General features: G+C 42.1%; 1 long non-coding RNA gene across 2 annotated transcripts in view; it reads right to left on the minus strand.

The window, feature by feature from the left end:
* LOC134485553 (uncharacterized) overlaps positions 1-26,301 on the minus strand; it is a 135,674-nt gene that overhangs the window by 82,925 nt on the left and 26,448 nt on the right. For both annotated transcript variants that reach the window (XR_010063670.1, XR_010063671.1), the window contains exon 2: positions 664-4,767. This is a non-coding gene — a long non-coding RNA (uncharacterized LOC134485553). The remainder of the gene's footprint in view (positions 1-663; positions 4,768-26,301) is intronic.

Raw genomic sequence — 26,301 nt, forward strand, 5'->3', positions numbered from 1 at the left:
TTTAGGACCCGACAGACGGTGGGATAAAAAAAAAAAAAAACAAAAACAAAAACAAAAACAAAAAAAAAAAAAAACTGGTTGTTCTCTGCTCTGCATGAGGTGGCACGTGAATCCCGCCCCACATAAATATTTTTAAAGGGCAAAACCGTGGTCGCTCAAAGTGGTGGTGGGCAACCACCAGTCGAATGCACCTAAGGTCTGAGTTCTACTCGGGTCAAGAAGACTCCCTCCTCTTTGAAGGTTGAGACACATTCAGGGTAACAAACTCAACTTTGGCGACAGTGCTCAAGTGCACTGCGACCCAGAGGTGCGGCCACTCTTGAACCTGCTCATCTTTCTCCACCACTGCACACCTTGGGCGCCGTGTCCTTAATTAGATTGCTATGCCTGCGTGCACAGCCTCCCACCGCCCCTAAACACAAACCGCACTAGCAGCCTCAACTTCATCTTCCTGCCTGGGAAGTTGAAGTAGAGGGGGACGGTTCCAACTCTCCCTTGAAATGATCCTTATTCCTCCACAGTAGGGATCAAGAAGCTGCAGCGCCACCGCTAAGCCCGGTCCCCAGCGGCGATGACAGTTAAACGTTGAGGTTAGTTGCTCCACACCCTGGGAAGAAACTACAACCCCACACCAAGCCACGCACCTCTGGGAGCTGAACTTACATAGAGGTTGCTGAACTGGACACCGTAGAAGCATAGAGGTACTGCTAGCTTCACAGCCGGGGAGCTTTCAAAGTCGCCCTCCTGTGGCAGCAGATCTCCCCACAAGTCCCCGTAAGGAAAGAGCTCCACAGGACGCAGAGCCCCGGCTCGTGACAGCAGCACGAGCACCAGGAGCAGCGATAGGCGGTGATGGCGCCTGGCTGTGGGGTCCCAAGACATGCTCATTCCTCCCTGGCTCTGCCCTCCACACCTCGAGTCTCTGCAGGCCACTGTGCCTGCAGATGCCCACTCGGACCTTTGGTCCGCAATGCGGACCCCAAAACCGCGCTGATTGGCTACAGCTCTCAGCCACTGACCAATCAGCGACTCTGAGAATGTATGCCAGCGGCTACTACAACTGGTTCTCATTAGGTTTCCTAAGACTGCTGTAGTTTGGTAGAGCAGCCAGCCTGGGAAGGTGAGACTGTTGGCCGGATCTGGTCTGGGCTGTCCCAAGTACTCCTGGGCTACCCACGACTCTCCAGTATGGGTAATGACGCTGCAGGAGGTGATCTCCTGGGCTGGAGGGACACTCAGTGCGCGGGCAGCTGTAGGTTCTAAGCGACTGTGCGCTCTAGGTTGGCAGAGCGAGGGAGGGTAATGAGATTACACACTGGAGTTTTCTCCCTGCCCTGGCGTCCCAGGTACCCCTCTCGAAAGAGGCCAGGCCATCGGATAAAGATTCAAAGAATCTTTGTCTCTATCCGGGGACTGCTCAGCCCCACCCGCATTTCCTGCTGAGAAGCATGCCTTTGTGAAAGGCTGACCCCCAAGTCCTATCCCCAATCCCTGGCTAACCTTTGGGAGGACACTGCCACCCTCTGAATTGTCCTCCCCAGCTGTTTACCTTCCCTGGGGCAAACCACCCCAGCGCAGACTGTGAATCCCACTTTGTGTGACACCATTCAATTGAAGCCTGGAGTGAAGCTGCCTGGCGCCAGGGCGGGACAACTGAGTGTTTTCTCCCAAAGTGAAGGAACTGCCCTAGCAGAGTCCATAACCCCAGCTGCCCTGTAGGGCTGGAAACCTCACAACCTGTGAGGTGCACCTGTGTTGGGGAACCCCCTCCACCATAAACATCCCCTCTGCTCTAAGCCTTGGGAGCCGGATGAGATTTTATTACCATTTTAATATCAGGAGCGTGAAATTTCCCACGTATAGCCAATTTTCTCTCAGCTAGGCCCACCCGCCACGGGATCCTTAGAAGCAAAGGTAGTTTTTAAAAAAGCCTTAGACATACTTTAAAGGACTCCCAAAACCAGCTTTCTCGTTGTGTTTTTCCCAGCCATGTAATTCTTAATTATTTATATATTATTTCATATATTTCTTTAAAATTGTCTCCAAGGGGCCAAATACTAAAATCCTTGAAGATACCAGACTGACAGACTCCTAATCAACACAACAGAAAAGGCCCAGAGCAGTTTGTCCCTGCAAGCTGGAGAGAGCTATGTTTTCTACCTCAGAAAACAAACAGAAGCTTGCACTTTTTTTGCCTCATTTGCCCCCCTGTGACCAACTATTTACATTTTGCTGAGGACAAAATGGTGTCTCAGAGGCAGGAGGCGATTTGACTTGTCCAAATTATTTACTCTTATTTACTCTTAGTTATTTATTTAACCTTATTTACTCTTCCACCCACCGTACATTCTGCCTCTGGCTCAACATTTCTCCTCTGGCTAAGCATTCCTCCATTCAGCATAACAATAGCTCTAACTTTGACTGGAGGTCTAGCCTACAAATTAGAGGCAAACCAAAATCAAAGATGGAATCCCCACAGCTTGATTTCCTAGTGTTCTCTTTCTTGTATAAATGCCCATCCTCCCATGCACTCCTACTCTCCAACAACCCACCCCTGCCAACCTGAGAAGGGTAGGCTAGCTTGTGAATTCTGACCAACAGAATGGGGCCATAGTGATCAGAATTCACTTCAATGGCCTTTCTGTCTTGCCAGTCAACACCATATCTCCACTGGTTCTGAGGAAGCTATATACTGCCTTAGGAGGGCAAGACATAGTAAAGAACTCCAGAGAGTCTCTGGTCACCAGCCAGCAAGAATCAAACTCTGCCAAGAGACCTGTAAATGAGCTTCTGGAGTCTTGAGATAGCACCACAACCATGGTTGACTTTGGTTGCAGCCATGTGATAGACCCTTGAAGCAAGGGCCTCATTTAAGCCATAACACATTCTTAATTCATAATGACCCTGAGAATTACTAAATATGTGTTGTCTTAAGGCATTTCATTTGAGAGGAGTTGCTGGACATAAATAGATAACCAAATCAGGAGAACACTGTGCTAAGGAAACTAAACTTGAAGAGTGTTTGGTTTTTTTTTTTTTTGGTTTGTTTGTTTGTTTGTTTGTTTTTTAAGTGATTACTGTCACGTGACTGGTGTATGTCAAAGTTTATCTTTAAACCCAGTTTTGTCTTGACTCTAGACTTCTACCTTCAACTGCAAATTGTACTGACTCAATGGCATTTTTACTTTCCAACGTAACTTAGGTTATATTCACCTCTGGCTATGCTACCAGCTGTCAAATGCCACCTCCTACATTTCATGATGTAGAACAACACTAGTCCCGTTCCCTGTGGTGGGCAAATTTTTCCACCAGTCTACAAATGACCCTTTGTATCCCTCAAGGCATGAAGCAATAGTCTTCAGAATGCTTTCCTGGACAACAACTTGATTTAGAAGCCTCTTGCTCAGCACATACCCCACGTTTACTTACCAAGGTGGAATGTCTTCCCATATCTCTCTTGTGATCCAATTAGACACCTTCAGTATGTTTTGGGAGAAGAAATGTTGTCTTATTCTGAGCCTGTCAAATGCCTAGAAATTCGAGGAGTATTTGTTGAGTGAGTAAAGCCAAGCAAGCCGTCCTGGGACTAGGACCCAGTTTTGCTAGCCCAGAACAGCGGTCTTTCTCACTGTTTACCCCACCTTTTCTACTAATCGGACCTAATTTGTAATCCTCTTTACCAGGCTGCTTAGCAACACACCCACTACTGTTCTCCAGTTTTCATCAGTCTCTCATTCATTTGGCAATATTCCTGCAAGCTTACCCAGGTGGGTAAGCTATGAGGGCTTTCATGACCTGGTCCTCGACATTACTGGCCCATGATCACGATTAGGTTTGGAAACTGAAGCATAAGTACAAGGCTCTAACATACCATGTAGTCACCAGCAAAACAGGCAAACTGACTTTGAAAGTAAAGATAGTACTGGATTTGATTCCTACATAATCTGAGGATCAAGAAGTGAATCCGGCAGAGAGATGGCTGAAGTGAATGGTCTTGTGTCCCTGAATTACAGCTGTGCTTAAACAGACATTCTTTGGAGTTTTTACATTTATTTTTAAATGACTCCATGGCACCAAAAGAGAGGCTTCTCCTTTAATATGTCACTTTGTGTCTTGGGGAAAAGGCAATTTCTGTCATAGCTGTTCCACTAATCAGAGGGAAGAGCTGCTTCTCTGGTACCTATATCTCCGTTTGCAAGGATAGAATTTCTGTGAGCTGCCCAGCTGGCTGAAGAGGCAGAGGCCCCTTTCAAGCTCAGATGATAAGGGACTACAGAAGTGTTTAGTCCTCTTGGATTGGGTCCTTACGGTGACTGACACCATTTGAGAACTGAGATTATTTTATCTCCCTCAAGATAGGGACTGAACCAGACACCATGCTTCCCAATAGATCTCACGTGACTATCCACACATTCCTGTTATGAATACTGTGACCTCAAGAATGATGATACTTCCTGTTATTTTGCTTAGGAAAATGAAAGCACATCTGTTTCTCTGTGTGCAGATAGATGCAAGTTCTCAAGAGCACATTCTATGCATAGGTGGGGGAGCATGCTCCATGGTTAGTCAGATAAGCATGCTCCATGGTGAGTCAGACGAGCACGCTCCAAGGACAGGCCAGAAGTATATGCTCCATAGACTGTCAGACAAGCAGGCCCCATGAAAAGTCGGAGGACCACACTCTCTGTGTAGACCAGCTCTTGTAGTACTCAGGGACTCTTTGCATAACTTTGCTATCCAACTATATTCCAAGGTTGGTGTGATGGCCTGTGAAAAAAATAGAATAGGGCAAATTAGCACGTCTTCTCAGACTGAGGCTCATGTGGAATTATGTTGTGCCTAAGAAATACCACGCGCAAGATAGTATTTGATGTAAGATGTACAGTGTATAACGACTGTGAGTCTTGCAGTCTTGTCGTCTGTGTTACTGAGCATGTAGGTTTCCTACAATTTTAAGTACAGAGATGGTATGGGGGGCATTCAGATTCTTTCCCAACAGCCTTCCTCTTCTTTTCTTTGGACTCAAAAACTTCATACTGTTCAGCTTCTAAGTGCAGCAAAGCTAGGAATGGTGGCCCCCATTCTGACAGACAACTAAAATTGGTCTGGCAGTCATGATTACAGTTGCTACCTCTTCCATTGCAGAACACATCCCCTGGATGTCTGAAACTGTGTGTTAGGGCTTTTTCTATGCACCCCTAGGACAGCACTGAGTTGTTAATTAGGTGCAGCTGAAGGGGCTGGAGACTGCTCAGCAGTTAAAAGAATTTGCTGCTCTCATGGAGCCCCTGAGTTTGGTACTGAGCACCTACTTCATGCAACTCAGGACTGTCTCATACTCTAGGGAATGTGGAAACCAGAGACATGCAGACACACATACCTACACGTAGTTAAAAATCATAATAAAAGTAAGCCATAGAGGCATTAACAAAAACAGAATGGAACAAGATGCTTTAATAAGACTTACTGAAAAAGACCTGTGCATTATTTATTTCTGGAAGTTTGGGGGCTGCAGGTAGTTGGCCATGAATAACTAAGGCAATAAAATACAAACCCATGGATAAAGGGTGATGCCTGAATGCCTTTACTCATTCCTACAAGTGTCTCCTGTGTCTTCTACCATTCCCTTTCTATTGGCCTTTCTCCTAATCCCTAACTATACCCCAGTCAAGCCATTAATGCTTTTCTCTACTTCCTACTGCATTGATTTCCTTCCTCTGCATTTTTAGAGTCTCTGCTGAGAAGGAATTTGAACTAGCCAGCTGCCTTCCTTTACAATACAGGGAAATGGACTGTTCCATTTCCACCAATAGATGGCTCAGATCGAGACCAGCTATGAAATCATATGACAAAATTCTCTATGCAATTTCCAGCCTTTTACCTTTAGACCTCTTTGGTATTTCTTGCCCTTCTGGAGTCTCTTTCTAGAAATTCTCTGCCTGGCTCTCCTCTCTGGTCATCTCCTTATATTCTTCCTTAAGGTCTTTGTTTTATGCCTCTGCTCTAAAAGCATGTCATTTCTGAGACCTGATTCTCTTTCTGCTCCATGCCATCCTGGAGTGTCCGGACTCTTCTAATGGCCCCTCATCACAGCTAGAGTCTCAGACCCAGCCCTGAGCCTTTGGCTTTTAAACCTATATCCAGCCTTTTTCTGAGTTTCCCCTGAGACTCCACATCAAGAACTAGAAGAATTTCTAAATTCCACGTTTCTTCTAAAGGCATGTATTGTTACCATTAGCCTGCTGCAGGTCCTCATTGTATCTCACCTGCTCCCTATGGTAGAAGAAATGGTAGCTTAACTTATTCGTTGTTTATTCCCAGTTTCCCATGCCAAGACCTTTTATACAAGGAGAATTACTGCTTGCTTAGCTTTTCTTACAGCCAAAGGTGGCCATTGGAGATGGTATGTACCTGACTTGCAGAAATCTACTAAGGCTGTTGGTCTCTGGAAGGGCCTTTATGATGGATGATAAAGGAACTGTTGGCTTATATCCCACTCTTGTATCATTAAACACAATTGCAAGGTCCTGTGCTCAACCAATCATCTTCTTATGGCAGAATGGCCTCTAGGAGAGCAAAGCATGACAAAGCCAAACTGCAGAGAGCAGAGTACCTGAATCAGTCACTGCCCTCCTGTCACCACCCCTTCACTGTGAGAGAAAACACACCGCTGCTGTCATAAGATTTTCTTACGTGTAGGCATTCCTATGCCTTATTAATATACTCTACACTTAACTCTTCACTGTCCATAAAATTTAAACAAATTTTGGTATGGTATATCTCTGTCTGACATGCTTTGGTGGAGCTTCCCCACCTTCCTGGAAAGCTAATGCTGTTCTGTATCTCCTCTGATATATCCTGTTCTTTCCAGCCTTACATCATCAGAATACTGAACTGTTTCTCTCCAGTACCGCATCTGCAAAAACAGCTGGATCCTGGTATACCTCAGTGGATGCTGCTCCTTGTCATTCCCACCTGCAGATGTTCCAAAGAACCTGCTCTTTCTGCATGCCTAATACTTGGGCATATGTTTCTCAGCCTTTCATCTAAACTCTCCAGTACTCTAGTTAGGTCTGTCATTCTCAAAGGCCCCAGGGTGTAAACTGTAGTTTCATGTCATGGTATATCTTTGACCCACTCTGTCTGTCTCTGTCTCTGTGCTCTCTTACTACCTTATGTAGTCACTTAAGAATGCTTGTTTCTCTCATCACAGGACAAGAGATAGCTTTACAAATGTATTCCTGGCTGGCTTTGCATAGTCATTGGAACGTGGTCAGAGATGCATAGTATCTCTTTATCTTATTTTTAACAGCACAGACTTGCTACACAGGAATGTTCAGTAAACCCTTGCTGACATGAATAGGAAAAAATACTTCTAGAATGGCTTTCCTAACTCCCACACTTTCTCCTGTATAATCCACTCCCTGATCCTTTGCATTCTTGCTACATTCTTGATTGTTACTAGGAATACATGAGACTCGAGTTAAAAACAAAGAAAAACAAGAAGCAAACCCACACACAAATTATACTTAAGTATATTGTATCAGTCTCTATGTCCTCCACACAGAAGTCTTCCCCTCCCCAGACTCTGTTTCCCTTAGGTTCTACTTTTCATTTCCTTTAAGACTTTCCCAGCTGCCCTAACACAGAGTTCTGTAAATAAATGCTGGTGTACTTCTGATGATGCAGAAAGAGCTCATGGCTGCCCAAATATAACATCAGTGTGAGCTGTCTCCACTGGGTAGTGAAAGCAACCATGTTTCCAGTTGTCTTTGGCTTTCTTTGTGCTGTTTGCCTAGATATGCTGTGCTTTTCCCCAAATCAAATCACCTGTTATTATTACATGTGACCTGCTGGCCACCAGCACTTCCTCTAGAACTTGGTACTTGAGCCAGAACGATGTTCCTGAAGTCAATGATAGCAATAGCAAGCCTTAACTGAGCCATCTATAACGTACAGGGCTCGGCCTGGGCACTCTTTCCACTGTTTTGTTTATCCAGTAATCATGCCTCATTTTCAGATACAGAAATGGAGTATAGAGGGATTACCTGCCTTAACCAAGAACCCCCTCAGCAAGAGTGAAAACCAAACTTCAAGCCCACGCTATCTGACCTCTGACCTCCCTCAAAACATGAGCAACAGCTGAATCTCTAATTCTGCCAGTCAGTTCTTGTGTTCCAGATTTTCATGAAGCTAGAATTATATGTGCTCAACTAGACATACCTCATAAAATTAGAGGACTTTAAATATCTGAATTCTTTAGACTGAAAAAATATGACACCATGCCCTTTAAAAGCTTACAGTCTAGATTTGTTGATGATGTTCTCATAATTTATTGAAAATTTATTACACAATAGACATTGCAATGGATTTGCAATCTTCATCACATCGTATGAGATAAGAAAATTGAGATTTTGAAATTTTAAGTGGCTTACTCGTGCTCCAACAGATAACAGTAGCTAAATGAAAATCTGAATGGCCCGAAAAGCAACCTCACCCATAAATATAGCTATGCTTCATTAATCCAGCAGCAGGAGCAGGGATTGTAAGCCATCCAGAATTACTGCAAAGTTCTCAGAATTCTTCCGAGAATGAGCATCACACATTATACCACAACATAAAATACTAAATGAAGAGTGGGTTCCACTGAGATGGTATCGTTTACTGGTAGTAGAATGTCTTGTCACACACTGCATGTCTCTTCCTACTGAAGTACTATTGTCCAGATTTTCCTGGGCAGTAGTGAGTTCTCACTTTCTCAGTGATGGAAAAGGGGGCTATACTCTAAGGCTGCTTTTCTTCTTTGTTTTGGTCATTTTGTTGGCTACTTTTAGCTGTCATTTTTACACAATCTAGAATCACCTGGGAAGAGAGTCTTACTTAGGAATTGTTTCAATCATGTTGGACTATACGCACGTTTTGGTGGTTGTGGTGGTGGTGGTGGTAGATATCTTTAATTTTTTTTTAATCTCAGCACCCAACGACTATGTTACTCTTGGTACCAATTTTTGTTCTAGTCTTATTTGTCTTACTGTCATTACATATCCTGGCAAGAATCAACTTAGGGAACAAGGGATTATGGTGGCTTGAATGAGAGTGGCTGCCAAAGGTTCATATGTTTGAATACTTAGTAAGAAGTCCTAGCTCACTATGGGCAGCAGCAATCCCTAGGTTGGGCCCTGAACTATATATAGAAGTGAAAAAAGTTTGTAAGTAACTATCCGTGCAGATATGCTCTCTTTACTCTTGACTGTGAATATTCGTTAGCCATCTGCCTCAAATTCCTGCAATTCCTATGATTTTCCTGAAATAATGGACTGTTACCTGAAATTGTAAGTCAAATAAACTCTGTGTTTGTCACTATTCTATTGCTATGAGGAGATACCATGACTAAAGCAACTCTTGTAAAAGAAAACATTTAATTGGGGGCTTGCTTACAGTTTTAGAAAATCAGTACACGTTATATTGGCCAGAAGCAAGTAAGAAGGTGCTGGGGCAGTAACTGAGAGCTGTACATCCTAATATATCCCAGAATGATACACTGAACTTTTAAACCTCGAAACCCACTCCTCCAATAACATGCCTCCTCCAATAAGGCCATACCTATTCCCAAAGGCCACACCTCCTAATCCTTCTCAAATAATTCAACTCCCTGATGACTGAGTATTCAAACATATAAGCCTATTGGGGTTCATATACAAAAGAATGTAAATGACTAAACTAAATACTACACCAAGGACTGTGGAGAACCAACCCACTCATTGGACATTCTGTGCATGTGATGGCTTGTACTGGGTAGGGTTTCTCCTAAAAGAAAGAAACACACAATGTAAAGCTGTAAAATTATAGGATACCTCAAACTGTGCTTTCCTCTTTGTGAAACATTAACAGACTTTAAAAATTCGGTTTTTACAAAAATCACGAGCAACAGAATACTGAGGCAGCCACATGCCCCTCCCTCTATAAGAGGTCTGAAATGGCACTGTTGTTTTTTCCTGATCTTTGAGAAGAAACAATCAGACAATTTCAGTTGGGTTCTATTGAAAAGCCCTCATTGGGATCTAGAGGTGAGGTGGTCCATTCAGATATTTCGATGTTCAGAAGCCTACCTCCAAGAAGAAAACCAGACCAACCAACTTAGCCTCAACACAACCCCTTTTTTCTGGTCAACTTTAAATAGTGGGAGGGAAAAATAAAACAATAAAAGCCTAAAGCATAATAAGGTTATGAGGAGGTAAAGAGCTACTCTATTGATAAAAAACTCCACAAAGGTCCGCCGAGGTTATCCAAAGCTAGAACTGAAGCATATAGATTCACTGAATCCCAGACAGTTATATAACACAAGTGTCATGTATTTTACACGCTGCAGGGCCCCTAAGAATTGCACCCTAAGCACCATCAACTGTGTCCTGTGTATTGAGGACTTACACATTCTGTTTAAGTAGTTTCTGACTACATGTGTTCTCTACTGTGTGGTGATATTTTGGTACTATCCCTCTAGGACCTTGCCCATCCTACAGACTTGCCTTCTCTTGGGCATGCTTGAGGTTTTAGGCACAGTCAAAACAATAGGCCATTTCTTTCCATTCTCCCTCTGTATTTTTAAGTCAGCAGAAGATAAAGCAACTTGGATTGCACTAAAGGTACCTTGGCTGAATTATAATTAATTTTGTTAGGTTTTCCATTTTTAATTTTCATCGCATTTTTGTGTGTATGTATGTATATACATGTATGGGTGCAGAGGTCAGAGGCCAACTTGTGGGTGGTAGGTCCTTCTACCATATGTGATACAGGTATTGAATTCAAGTCATCAAGCTTTGTGGCAAAAGCCTTTTGCTGAGCCTTCATGCTGGTTCTCAATTTTTATAATAGTTCTTCATGAGGACAATGGTCTTGACAAACAGATATTATATTGAAGACTATTATTACTGTTGGCGAACTTTCCCATATTGATGTAAAAGGGTAAAAAAACCCTTCTAAACATTAATGATTGAACAAGGTGAGCTTTCAACTAAATGGGTGGCTCCTCAGCTAGGCTTTGAGAAATTAGAAATCTACAGAAATAGCCAAGCCCAGGAGTTTAATGTAGGCCTTGTTCTGTCTGAGAACAGAATTTCGACTAGATGTTGACCCTTCACACCATTGTGTTGAACATTGAGCGTCCTATTTACCCAGTCCATCCCTCTCCTGTATTCTGCTGAAATCTGTGGCACTGCTCTGTGTAAGGTGATGCCATTTATGGAGCAAGGCGAGTCCAGGATAAGGCATACCCTATCATTGGATGAGAAGGAAGGGCAGGTGGGGAAATGTCTAGGAAGGAGGGAGGAGAAAGAGAGGTGAGGAAAATCAAGATGGAGACAACAGAGCAGGATGAACCAGGTCCAGGTGGATAGTTTTCCAAAGCATTGTTTAAATTTGGCTTATGAGAAAGGAACAGATTTGTAGAGATAAGAGTACTTGTTTGGTTCACATGGTATAAAAGAAACTTTATGTTTACTTCCCTTTGAGTCATGACCCCAGTCCTCACTCTTTTGTGAGCTACATCTTAAAAGGACAAAGTTTTGCATTTTGCCATATATTCATAAGTGTATGTTCATCCAAATTACTGGCAGTATTTCATTATTTTTGCCTAAGAAGATGTTGTCTGATTCCTGGCAGCTGTAGTGACTGGTGTTTGCAGGATTCTGGGATTCGGACTGCAGGCCTCCTGACCGCACAGCAAGTTCTTTTAACCTGGGAAGTATCTGTCTAATCACCAGAGCTATAGTTTATAAGGTGGCGAATATAGATTTAAACATGGACACTAAGGGAGGAGAAACACACATGAAAGCATGACAGGCATGAGAGAAGGGGAGGCAGATGTGGGGAGTTGAGCTGTGTAAAGCAAAGACAGAGTGAGCTGGGGCCAAGAACAGATAATTAGAAAAACTTTTAATTAATTAATTAATTAATTAACTCATTAACATATTCTGTGTTCATATGTCTATACATGTTAGTGTGTGTGTATGAAGACCAGAGGACAAATGAGTGGGGATGTCATCCTCCTACCACATGAATTGTAGTTATAGAACTTGGATCCTCATGGGTGATGACAAGTTCCTTTACCCCCTTTTAAAAGTGACAATTTTTATTTTTGTGTGTGTATGTATGACAGGAGTTGTATGTGTGAATATTGTAGAAATTGTTTAATCCTCACACAGGGTTTCTCCCCTTCCTCTGATTACTTAGTTCCTAGATAAAAGACACCCACAAGCTTTATATTTACATTAATCAGCAAAGGAGCTGGGCAGATATGGATCCTCTTGATGTTATGTCTGTTTCACAGCCAATAATCCCACTATAAAATTAAATTTCCTATGTCTGGGCTTCTCTTAACTCCAATTAGACAACCTACCTGACCCATGGAGGCTTCCTCCTCCCTTCACATTCTTTTCCCCTCATGGTTCTTCTCTGATGCCAGAAGTCCTGGAATGCTAAACCCTGTCTCTGTGTCTTCTGCCCAGCTGTTGACTGTTGGCATCTTTATTCACTTATCAGAAATAATTTGGGGAAAAGATCACATCTCATCACTTGGGTCTACTTGTGGACTCTTGTCTCTGGGACAATCAGGCCTTGGGGGTCTGCAGTTAGCATTACAATGCACAGCAACAGACCAAACCACAAAACAAGGAGGTCAGGGGCATCTGGTGGGAGTCAGGTTTCAGTGTAGGTCCCAGGTTACATCAGGCTTGGCCACACAAGAACCTTTACACATTGAGTTATCTTATTGCCTCATGAAAAACCTTTTACAGGCTCCTTTGGCCTGGTGGCTCTGCATATGTGAGCTCGCATGTGTGGAGGCCAGCGGAAAACCTTGGGTGTTACTCTTCAGGTGCCATCAATAGGACAGGTCGACTTGGCCATCTGGCTAGGGAGGATATGGAGTCTCTGTCTCCCCAGCACAAGTGTGTGCCACCAAACCAGATTTCTTTATTGTTGTTGTTATTTTAATTTGCTTCTTGTGTTTGGACTCAAGTTTATTATCTGAGTTTCTGGCCCCATGGCTTTCTATGTGTGCAGGAGAGGACAAAAAAATGTCTGTGATAGATGCGTGTATTGTATATGATTGTTCTTGAGTCTAGCATAAAACTGAACAGAATGTTCCTTTCTGGCTTAGTCTTGTTTGATCACACTCAAGGTTTAAGAGGAACCTCTTTGTTTTTTTTTTTTTAATTTTTTATTAGGTATTTTTTTATTTACATTTCCATGTTATTCCGCTTCCCGGTTTCCTGTCCATTTGCTCTCCCACCCTTCCAAGAGGGTCTTCTTGCAGGTTTAATTATAGGACAAGGGTTATATAATTCTCTAAACTCTATGATTCTTACATCTAAGACTACTAAGTTTGTACTTTGTTTCATTTTTTTCCCTTTTGGCACAATCTCAATTATGTAGCTGAAATGTGGAATAAACTACTAATACTAAAATCATTAAGTGTTCTTAAGTTCACTAGGGCACAGGCCAAGAGATTGGAAAAGACTGGATCTGATGCAAATACTGAGACTTTCCTATTGCCTGTGCTGGCCCGAAAGTAGGCAGCTAATCCACAGAGGGCAGCATTTCTCTGGCTATTAAGGACCACGGGTCACTCTGTCTGCTTAGCCGTTCTCTACAGATTTCATTTGACACTATTTTAGTCTACTGTAGAGAAATGACAGGAAGCAACTGCTCCTAGCTTGTCAGCTGCAGGGCATGCTAGGATGGTTTGGTCACTCCCAGCACACTGAGATACCGAGGAGGCACAGTTCCTTAAGCAGAGGATTCTGGTAACTCCTACTGCCAAGTAAGCTGCAAACCTGAGGACGTGGCCTTCATGATCATTCTCTCGTGAAAAAGTAACTTCGTTTATAGGTTAATTAGACAACAGCACATCTAACAGATCGAAGAGTTGGACTGCTGACAAGTTTCTCAGTTTGCAAAGAGGTTTGCATCACTTCGATCCAAGATATTCTATTGGTAGGGAAGCAGCAGCTGGTGAGAACTATATATTGTAGGAAACCTTTATCCTGCTTTGCCTTTAAAAGAAGTTGAAACTGAATAAACTGTGCATTGGCTGACTGGGCTGTGAACCCCCCATATCCAGGTTAATGCAAACCTCACTTGAGACCTCAATGTACTAGACTGTAGCATTGAATCCATTTTTCTGCTTTGGCTCCATAGTTAGTAATGGCACTGCTCAAGAGTTCTCTGAATGAAACACACACGTGCCCAGATGTGCGCATGCACATGCACACGCACACGCACACGCACACGCACACGCACACGCACACACACACACACACACTTACACACATACATGCACACCAGTTAATTTTGATACACCTCGAGTAAGCCCAATGGCTGGACATTTCTAATCCTCCTGACATCTGGCATACATTTCCCTCTGGTATCCCACGAGGGATCTTTGTTTAAATCTGTGTTTTATCTTTGTTGCTCTGTTACCTTCTGGGAAAGTCTCCACTTTCCCTATAGGGTCCTATTCCCTTCCACCTATATTGTAGGCTGCTTTCTCTCTTGCAGCTCTTAAATCTGATCCTTCTAAATATGGATCATGGTGATTCTCTTCATTCTCCCCTCTCTCAATCCCTTGCCCTGTCTTTCTGTCTTTCTACCCAGCCATTGCTTATATGGCAATTCTTTATTTTCAATTAAAGGACTCCAGGAGCCTCAGGCCTGGAAGTGTGATTTTTTGGGGAGCCAAAATAAGACAATGCTCAACACCAGATGTTGACCCTTTACACATACATTCTTGATATTAAATTAAGCAACTTTCTCTAAGAATATTGGAATTTGATCCTCAGTACTAGGGAGGGTAAACATAAAGAAGGAAATGGCAGTCATTTTGACTGTGGCCTCGGTTCATATGTTGCTGGCTATGACTTAGTCACATGCACACTCTTGATTTGAAAGTCACCTAGGAAATATAATTCATAGTTCCCCACTCTGTACCCTACTAAAGATATAGGAAATGTGAAAGGAAGATAGAACATAACAGTACAGACTCTCTCAAAATGCTCTTAGACGTCTGGGTTTGTATTCTATTTATTTAAGCATTCCTGAGTGCTCTGTATACTTTTAGTGGCCATTCTCTGATGCACATTTTTATCTTCAAGCCATTAAATACAGCTTAAATACAGCCATTAAAACTGTGGTGAAGTGCTAAAATGCTTAAAACATAAAAATGTAACATTTTGATGATCCTTTTTTAGTTATGGTTTTTTGGGGAGGCAAAATAAGACAATGCTCAACACCAGATGTTGACCCTTTACACATACATTCGTGATATTAAATTAAGCAACTTTCTTTAAGAATATTGGAATTTCATTGATAAGTGGCTATTAGCCCAAATGCTTGAATTACCCTAGATGCCTAGAACAAATGAAACTCAAGACGGATGATCAAAATGTGAATGTTTCACGCCTTCTTTAAAAGGGGAACAAGAATACCCTTAGCAGGGAAGAGAGAGGCAAAGATTAAAACAGAGACTGGAGTAACACCCATTCAGAGCCTGCCCCACATGTGGCCCATACATATACAGCCACTCAATTAGACAAGATGGATGAAGCAAAGAAGTGCAGACCGACAGGAGCCGGATGTAGATCGCTCCTGAGAGACACAGCCAGAATACAGCAAATACAGAGGCGAATGCCAGCAGCAAACCACTAAACTGAGAATAGAACCCCCGTTGAAGGAATCAGAGAAAGAACTGGAAGAGCTTGAAGGGGCTCGAGACCCCATATGTACAACAATGTCAAGCAACCAGAGCTTCCAGGGACTAAGCCACTACCTAAAGACTATACATGGACTGACCCTGGACTCTGACCTCATAGGTAGCAATGAACATCTCAGTAAGAGCACCAGTGGAAGGGGAAGCCCTGGGTCCTGCTAAGACTGAACCCCCAGTGAACTAGACTGTTGGGGGGAGGGCGGCAATGGGGGGAGGGTTGGGAGGGGAACACCCATAAGGAAGGGGAGGGGGGAGGGGGGGGAGGGATTTTTGCCCAGAACCCGGGAAAGGGAATTACACTCGAAATGTATGTAAGAAATACTCAAGTTAATAAAAAAAAAATAAAAAAAAACAAAAAAACAAAAAAAAAAAAACGAAAATGTGGTATATCTACACAATGGAATACTAGAAAAACAAAACAAAAAAAACAAAAAAAAGAATATTGGAATTTGATCCTTAGTACTAGGGAGGGTAAACATAAAGAAGGAAATGGCAGACATTTTGACTGTGGCCTTGGTTCATATGTTGCTGGCTAGAACTTAGTCACATGCACACTCTTGATTTGATAGTCACCTAGGAAATGTAATTCATAGTTCCATACTCTGTACCCTATTAAAGATATAGGAAATGTGAAAGGAAGATAGAACATAACAGTACAGACTCTCTCAAAATTCTCTTAGACCTCTGGGTTTGTATTCCATTTATTTAAGCATTCCTGAGTGCTCTGTATTCTTTTAGTGGCCATTCTCTGATCCACATTTTTATCTTCAGGACATTAAATACAGCCATTAAGACTGTGGTGAAGTGCTAAAATGCTTAAAACATAAAAATGTAACATTTTGATGATCCTTTTTTAGTTATCGTTTTATGTGTAAAGGTATTTTTGCTTGCTTGTGTGTCTCTACACCACATTCTTGCCTGGTAACCACAGAGGCTAGAAGACAGCATTGGGTACTCCCGGTACTAGAGTTAAAGACAGCTGTGAATCACCATGTGGGTGCTGCCAGTGGAGCCCTCCATAGTCCTCTGAGAGAGAAGCCATTGCCCTTGGCTGCTCAGCCATCTCTTTGGTCCCAACCATTTTTACATGGGTTGTTCAGTAACATTAATACAGTGTGCAACAGACATTACCACCATTCGTCAGTAAATCCCTTTCATCTTGACCTAAGATGCTCCTGTTATTATCCCAATCCCAAAACACACTCTCCTATTTTCAGTATCTCCTAAATACTTGAAGTATCTGGTCTGAGTGGGATGGTAGAGCAGTTTACCTTTACAAATGACTGCTTTTCGTACCATCTTGTTTTCATGACCATGCTGTTGCACATCCTAAATTTCCTAAGTCTAAATAATATTTCATATGTGTATGTGGCATGTTTTGTTTTTTGATACTATATCAATGTATATTTGGGATTGCTTTCACCTTTTAGCTACTATGAATGCTGCTGTTGGGAATACAGGTGTACAGATAAATGTTTCATTGTGAGCAAGTGGACCATGACATCAGACAGAAGAACTCAGAAGGTTTAGTGATCTCAAACACCATGAATCTCAGAATTGATAATGGTAGGAATGAGGCCATTGCCTGCTCTAGAACATGTAACCAGGACACCACACTGAGAAGACCAGGACTATTAGTCACGTAGGAAAAACACCTGGAGTCCTTCCCCATGCAAATAGACCATCACTAGCTTCTCAAACTGATCCAGTGGGAAGCATCTTCCCTTGGATCCCACTCTACTCCTCCAAAAGTATATTTCCTATTCACATTTAATAAAGTACAGAAGCTATGTTACCTAGAGTAATCTGAGAGTGTCTGTTTTACTGATCTGTAACTCTTGGGAAAGAGCTTTCTCTCCAGAAGCTGTCATCAGAAGCTTTCATCTGGACCTTGGCGCAGCCTCCTGCCATCAGCAAAGCCTACTGCTGCTAATGCCACCCTGGCACTGGCACTGGCACTGCCACAGTAGCAGAGGGGACACAGGACCCTGGCAACCTCTCCTGTATTGTCCTCCCAAACCTCCCCGCTTTCCTTGTGAGAGCTGTTAACACTCTGCCCATTTGCTGCCAGACCAGAGACCCCAGGAATCAACTCAATCCATGTTCACCAAGGGCCACATCTACTTTGAGTTTGGGTCTATACTCAGAAGTGGACATAGATAATGTAGTGCTGTAGTAATGATTTGGATTTCTGCCATGCTTTTTCCCACAGTGGAAGCATCATTATATCCTCTCACCTATTTCCTCTCTTGGGAGATGAAAGTAAGAGGATCACGAATTCTGGCTATTTGGGTTACATAGAGTCTGACTCAAGGGAAAAAAGGGCTGAGGAAAGAGTTAAGTCGTAGAGCACTTGCTTAGGGCACACATGACACTGGATTCAATACTTAGATTATGCCCAACACCCTGAACCCCAGTACCCATCCGTTTGGGTGTGAGGAGGCCTCTCCTAGGGGTTTGTATGATTGGTGACTGGGAGCATATTTTCCTGTGCTTATTGGCCATCCATACATCAAACCTGTTAGATTACTTTTTGAGTGATGATAAAATTAGTTTTAAGTAGCCTATATCTTTATCGCTTATTGCATATAATTTCACATACTTTCTTCCATTTCGTAAGTTGCCTTTTCACTGCTGTGTGATTTGATGCAGTTTTAACTTAAATATTTATTTTCTTAATGTGTATGAGTGTTGTGGATTGGTTGTAATGCTATTTGTGTTCATTTGGCTCCCAAAAGCACATGGGAACCACGTGTCTGCCTGTAAGACTCTGAGGGTCCTTAACCCCCAATTGGCTCTGATTGGTAATAAAGTTGCTGGTGGCCAATGGCTGGGCAGGGAGACAGAGGCGGGACTTGGGAATCACCATTGCCAGGGAAAGAGAAGGTCCTGGCCTGAGAAATGTAGGACAGGGAGACAAAGACACAGAGACACTGACAACATGTAAGAGTTGGAGATCAAGGCGCATGAGGGCTGTAGGCTGGGGTCTGTGGCTGCCAGTATTGAATATAGGCTTCAGTAAAAAATAATTAAAGCATATGGGAGGGGAGACTGTTTTAGTTGCAGGGATGTTTGATGGGTCCAGACATTTCGATGTTTAAAGTATATTAAATAGAAGGCTCTGAGTGTGTGTGTGTGTGTGTGTGTGTGTCTGTGTGTCTGTGTGTCTGTGTGTCTGTGTGTCTGTGTGTGTGTGTGTGTCTGTGTGTGTTTCATTCGAGAATCCAGAGCATTTTGGCGGGCGGTGAGGATTGTGATTGTGTGCTGTTGCCACCGGCGCCAGCATTTGAGTGCTGGTATTTATTAATTCAACATACGAATATTTGACTACATGTTTTGTAGAGGCCAGAAAATGTTGCATATCCTGAAACTGGAGTTACAGATGGTTCCAAGTTGCCTTGTGTGCGCTGGATACTAAACCTTAGTCCTGTGCAAGAGAAGCAAGTGTTCTCAAGTGCTGGACCATCTCTTCAGCTCCAGTTTTTCCTTTTTCTCCCCAAAAGTTTAATTAAGAGTTTTAGTTGGCACACAAATTCATGGGATTTATTCTTGTCATGGATCCCCTTCTGCTTTCATAGTATTACGTCTGAGTATTTTCTAGTTTATCTACTTTGTTGTGAGTATATGTTCATATCATATCCAAGAAATCATTAACAAATCCATTGTCAAAATATTTACCTATTTTCTTTTTCTTGAGTTCAGTAGTTTTGGTGTTATGTTTAAGTCCATTTTAAAATCCATTATGAATTAATATTCATATATAGTGTAAGCTAATGATCCATCTTCTTTTGCATGTGATATCCCAGTTTCACTAACTCTCTTCATTTAAAAGACTGTCCCATTGATTTCTTATGGAGAAGCCCCTTTAAATGCAGATGTCCCTGGATTGCACTATACCTTAAGGTCCTCAGTTGTAAGTAACTGCCTAAGTAGGAAACTGATGGCTAAGGTAAGGGGGAAAGGTACTGAGAAGAGAGATAAGTGTGGGCCCAAACCCAGCTTATCTCGCCTTGTCTAAGAGTGGCCCCAGGTTGCTTTCTCTACATTTGTGGCACATTATGTGTTATGTCATACAACTAAAATGGGCACAATAGTGAATTCATTGTACATTTGTTTTAGTTAACAAATATTTCTTGTACCTATTAAGTGAGGGTAAGGTAGCACTTTGTATCTGTATATGACCACAGCAATGAGACTGAATAAAGTCACTCAAAGCAGCTGCACTTAATTGTTTTGGTTATTGGTTTTTTTGAGATAGGATCTAACTACATAGCTATCTAGCCTCTGTTGGCTTGAACTCAGAATACTCTTGCCTTAGCTTCTTCCTGTGTTCTGGGATTACAGGTGTGACTTACTGTACCTGGCTTGTTCTTCCTATGTCTCCTCCCCACACCACCGCCATTACCGCTCCTAGGTAGCCCAAACCAGCCATAACTGTTCAGCCTCAGTCTTCTGAATGTTGAAATTACGGAGGTGTGGGAGGGCAGGCAAGCTTCAGTTTCTTTCATTAATACTTCATATCTTTAGGAGTTACAAATGCCATTAGCTGTATTTGGGAGCATTTTGTCAGGGTGTGATAAATGAGCTCTTTATTATTTATTGTATAAGTAATTTTCTTAGTAAATATATAAAATGCCACTTTTGCAAAACCTGATTGTTCCTAATGAAGATAGTTCCTTTGACAAATATTAAAATTAAGAATCAAATATGGTAGTGTATGCCAAGACCTAGTCTGAGTCAGTAGGATAACCTTGAGTTCTAGGCCATCCTTGGCTATAGATACCCTATGTCAGAAAAACCAAAAAATAAGCAAAATTAAGTAAAGCTTACGAATGCCCACGTAAGGAGACAAAAGGAAGTTTTTTGATGGGGTGTGAGAGGCCTCTTAACATGTACATGGAAGTCCAGAATGAGCTGCTTATTGCTGTGCCCATCAGGAAGGACACATGCTTTAGTAATCCTGTAAGTCAAGAAGCCTATTGTAAACATTCTAAATCCATGCTGCTCTACCATTCCCCTTCCATTGAAGGGAATCCAGCTGGCTGACTGTTCTGGTATGACGAATGGAACAGGCTAGTGTTATACTTTATAGTCGCTGATTGGCTGACATTTAATATTTTTGCCTTAATATTTCTTTACAGTTTTAGCTTACAGAACCTTTCAGTGGTTGAAGCACTTTGGGCAACTTTCCTAGGGTCATATGAAAACAAGAAGTAAGAACTGTGTGGTACCATGAAAGAGAGCCTGGTTCCTGGTTGAACTAAGGTTAGAAATCCCGGTGACACTGAAGAGACAGTAGGCATTTTGCCTGACTCCTGGGAAACTAGGCAGATCACAAGCCCACAGCCTTCCATAGATTCATGGCCATCAGTCACAGAAGGGTAATGCCTCAAGTTTGTCCACAGGTAGAGGACATGGCCTGTGGTCTCATAGACTCAAGACAGATCTCCATTTTAATGAGGTACCAAAGGCATGGAGGCTTAGCCAATAACCTTTCCTTCCTAGATATTTCACCCTTCAAAAGGTACTTAATCGCAAGTCCACCCTAAGAAGTGGGGTACGGTTTTAATCATTCACTTTTCACCATGCCGATAAATATTGTAAAACCATGGACTGCCTCATTTTATTGGGATTCGCCATGGTGAGCCGCAGAGAAGGTCTTAGACTACAGAGCCAGCATCTAATCTCCTGCAGAAGGCCTCCCTGCTCTCCCAACCACAGCAACCACCACAACCAAGCCAAACCAAGCACCCCCTCACCAAGCCAAAGCCTCTCCTCAAAGGACCAGCTAGAGGCCCCCTTCTTTCCCCTTCAGCCTGGGACTAGATCCAGTTCCATGTGCCCCAACTCCATTCTCAACTCTTCTGTGGCATTCAGGGGCACTTGGATGCCTAAGAGCACAAGAACCAGACAGCCCCTGCCTTGTTGCAGGCCCAAGGAACCTCCCCAATCCCTCAGGCGGCTCCAGTGGTCCTGTGCCTCAGACTACGTTTCATCATCCCCAGAGCAGTGTCCCTTGACTTCCCATACAACCACTGGTCGATGGGGTAAGTGTAGTCATCTCCCACATCCCGCCTTTTGCAGCCTTGCCCTATGGCAGAGTGACATGGATATCACGCAACCCTACACTGAGGAATTTTACACTATTTTTAGCTGACTGGTTTAAATCAGTCTCATCTGTTCAAAACTCTTCTACTTTTAAACCTTGAGGAGACTCTATTCAGAACTTAAATCTAAAACTTAAATAAGAAAAAGACTGCTAAAGACAGGATTAAACAATGGAAACCCTCCTTGCTTGACATATTTACGTTCAGTTCTCTTGACTCTGGTCACATCTCTACCTAATATCCACATATGGCCCCACATGGGAATTTTCTGATCACTAGTCAGTCACATTTCTTGTTAATAGGTGAAGAGATCTGAGGCTCACAGCTCTTGAATATACCCTGTATAATATCTAAGGTGGCAGTCCTTTGATTAAGATCTGAGCTGAGGTCTTTCATTAGTGAATTCTTTCCATTGTGTCTCACTGTAGCGGTTGGATGGTGCCTTTAAGTAACTTTATGTTTTGTATCGTTTTCAAAGGGATTCTAAGTCTGTTCCAATATGTTTTTTTCTCTGCACTGGCAGGATAGAATCCTGTGATAAATCACTAAAGTGTTTTGAGGACATTCCCCAAATGATGGGCATAATGTGTTGTAGATTTATGAGTTCATGTCTAATTTACTTTTAAGCTTAAGTTTTTGACATCATCATTGATAGTTTCTCTGTTAATGCTGCAGAATATAGAGAAGTTGTGGGCTGATTTATTTTGTGCATTGTATTTTAGACACTGTTTATCACTGATGCTCACCTGAGATGAGCAAACACCACACAATTAGCTTTGGAAACCCAATCACCTCAAACAAGGTGGTTTTTACCTACAAGTCTAGCTTTATAATTGATGACTTGCCAATACAGAACCATTGCTTCCTAATGAGTCAACATAGTAAAGAGGACACATTGTAATTGCAAAAGTTGCTTGGAACAGGAAGAAAAACCTCAGTTTTTGAACTATGCCTCATCATGTTATTTGTATCCTAATCCATTGCCCTCTTCCCTTTAGACAAAGTCTTATTTAAATAAACAGACAAGTCTTGTGGAGTGGGGAACCTCTCTATAGATAAGACCACAGAGACATCGATAAACTATTTCTTTTCTGGTGATCGCTATGGATTAGCAGAAATTTATGCTTTTATACCATGACACCTCATAGAGTATAATCCTATAAATGATTTGTAGTAATTTTCCACATACTACATGGTTCTTGTTGCTATCAATGAGGTCCAAATGCTGGAGTTTTTCCATATACTACTTTTAGGAGAGAATTTGTGATATATATGTTCAGAGTTTGAGTCTGAATTTTCAGAATTTTTTCTATTAAAAATGTTTTATTTTATTTTAATAATATGCATGTGTATGTAGTAGCTGCTTGGTGGTGATGGTGGGTATGCACACATGGGAATGAAGGTGCTGGCATCCAGAGAGTGTGTCTGAGCTCTTGGAGCTGAGTCAGGTGGTTGTGAGCTGCTAGATGTTTTTGCTTTGGCCAAACTCTGATCCTCTGCAAGAGTATTATATTCTCTTCTCTACTGAAGCATCTCTTCAGTCCTGGAAAAAACTTTTTTGTTCATTTTCCTTATTTGTTTTTTGTTTTTGTTTTTTTCTTGGAAACAGGTTCTCACTATGTGTTAGTTTTCTGTCTAAGCTCCACTCCCACAGTTACTTGGTAACAGCCAGGTATGCCTGGCACTGTAAAAGGGGATGCTTGTCCCCTCCTCATTCTCTTACTCTCTTCCTTTCTTGCTTCTTGTTCTTGCCCTGCTTCCCCTCTTCCCCTTTGTCCCTTCTCTCCCCATTCTCCTTCCCCTGTTCCTCCACATACTCATGGCCGGTCTTTACTCCTCTCCTCTTCTACTCTTCTCTCATTAAACATTTCCACATGGAACCTTGTTGTCCCATTGAGGTTTGTCTGGACACGAAATGAGATTTCTACCCCAACATTATCTAGTCCTGGCTGGCCTGAAACACTCTTTGCTACCCAATCACATGTACATTTAATGGCAATTTGATATATGTTCATGATAATACTTGAGTATGTGAAACAAGAATCTTGTTGGTTTGAGTGAAATATGAACGTGTACATATGAATATGCTCTCCATGTTTATGTCAGCTCAATCTAGGCTATAGTCATCATAAAGGAGGGAAGCTCGATTGAGAAAATTCTTCCCCATAAGATCAGGTTGTAATCAAGCTTATAGGGTGTTATTTCAGTGATTTATACAGGAGGTCCCAGGCTGTTGTGGGTGTGGCCACCCCTGGCCTGGTGGTCCTGGGCTGTATAAGAAAGCAAGCTGAGGAAGCCAGTAAGCAGCACCACTGGTTGACCACTGTACCAGTTCCTGCTTCTAGGTTGCTACCATGTTTGGGTTCCTGTCCCAAGTTCCTTCAGTGATGGATTACCAAGTGGAAGTGTAAGGCAAATACACTCTTTCCTCTACAACTTGCTTCAGTGTTTCATCACAGTGATAATAACCCTAACTAGGGCAATGAGTATCAATGCAAGTGTGGAGAAATGTATCACTTGCCTTGTATTTGGCCTTTTAGTAGAAGTTGTCGGGGGTTTAATTTCTGGAAAACTTGATTTGTTTACTTCTAGTTTGTTCTTATTTCTTTTTTTTTAATTAATTTATTTATCTTATGTATGTGAGTATACTGTCACTCTCTTCAGACACACCAGAAGAGGGCATCAGATCTCAGTACAGAGCTGATCTGAGCTACCATGTGCTTGCTGGAAATTGAACTCAGGACCTCTGGAAGAGCAGTCAGGGCTCTTACCCACTGAGACTTCTCTCCAGCCTCAGTTCTTATTGGTAATATAGAGATCGGTATATTTGGAAGATTCTTCAACTCCAGTTCTCATTCCTTTCGTGTGGGGTTTGTTAAAATTATGGCTGCTCTTCAGCCACTCCTCTGGAGTTGACAGATTATTCTCAGAGAGGAAAGAATCCCATTGGGGAGAAGTAGCAGGTATTTGTAAATGTTGTTCTCTTCAGATATTTATTTCACTAATTTCCACTACTAGGGAAGTGACTTTGCCTTGGGACAATGTTTTATAGAAAACACAGTTTTAGTTTCTTGTGGGGCTTGCTTGGTTTTGCGTTTTTCCTTAATTATTGACACTAAACCGACAGCCTCTTCAATGACAGGCGAGTGCTGCACCCCTCATGCATATCCATATCTTTCTCAGTGTCAGACTTGATACCCTCCTTGTTACACCATCAATAAGGATTTTCTCACTGGCTTTTCACAGCAGAATTTTTAGTGAGCATACCGTGCTCTTAAATGAATAATCAAATGAATTGTTATTATTTTTTATTTCTCATTTATTTTTCTTTTATTTGTTCATTTTTTTAAGAACTGAGACTAGGCTTCTGTAATTGAGGCTGGTCCTGAGTTCATTATATAGATAGGGCTGGACTTGAACTTCTAATTCTCCTCACTGTACCTCCCAGACACTGAAATTAAAGGTGTAATACACCATACCTGGCTTTAAGTTTGAAGATATATTTTATTATTTGTAGAGAAATGGCAGGAGGACACTGTTCCCAGCTTGCCAGCTTGCAGGCAACCTAGGGTGTTTGTCATTCTAAGCAAACTGAGACCAAGGAAGCCGACTTTCTCAAGCAGAGAATCCTGGTGCTCTGCTAAGCAAGCTGCAAACCTGAGGAAGAGACCTTCCTGTTGCTTTTCCCATGAGAAAGTAACTTTGTTTACAGTTTAATGGACATCTTGATGGGAAGCATGGTGGTGAGCAGAAGCAGAGAGAGCAGACTGGATAAACAACATTCTTTACCTCTCAAAGCTTCCCTCCTGGGACATGCTTCTTCCAGCAAGGCCATACCACTTAATCCCTTCCAAACAGCACCACCAGCTAGGTGTCTAAATATCAGAGTCTGTGAGGACATTCTCATGCATATGACTACATGTTGTTACATTTAATGACTGCCACATACACATTTGCAGAATGTTCAGATCATTTGCTGTTAAAAGTATGTGTATAGATTCAGAGTTTCTTTGAACCAGTCATTATGCAATAGGAATTTCTTTTGCTCTTAAGGGATGAAGACTAGCAAATAAACCTCTTAAGGAGAATTTATGAGATACATCTGGCAATTCTGGGCTTGATATGAAACACACCATGGAACACCCTGGTACCCGCCTAGAGCAAATTTAAGAGCAAAGTCCACAGAATTAGTAATTTATTCTCAGGGCCTTTTACATAGGCCCCTAAAACATTTAAATTGTCTTTCTCACTCTAGGGACTTAGCTGAAAACGTCTGTGTGTCTTTAGCCATTTTTCATGTATATAATATGTTGTTAATACAAATGTCAGAAAGAGAAACCAAATCAAAAGGCATTTCAAAAACTAAGAATCATGTGTGTGGAAAAAAATATGTTTTAAGATTAAAGATTCTTACAAATCTTACCAAAGCTA

Source organism: Rattus norvegicus, chromosome 2, assembly GCF_036323735.1.
Source record: "Rattus norvegicus strain BN/NHsdMcwi chromosome 2, GRCr8, whole genome shotgun sequence".
Classification (NCBI taxonomy): Eukaryota; Metazoa; Chordata; class Mammalia; order Rodentia; family Muridae; genus Rattus; species Rattus norvegicus.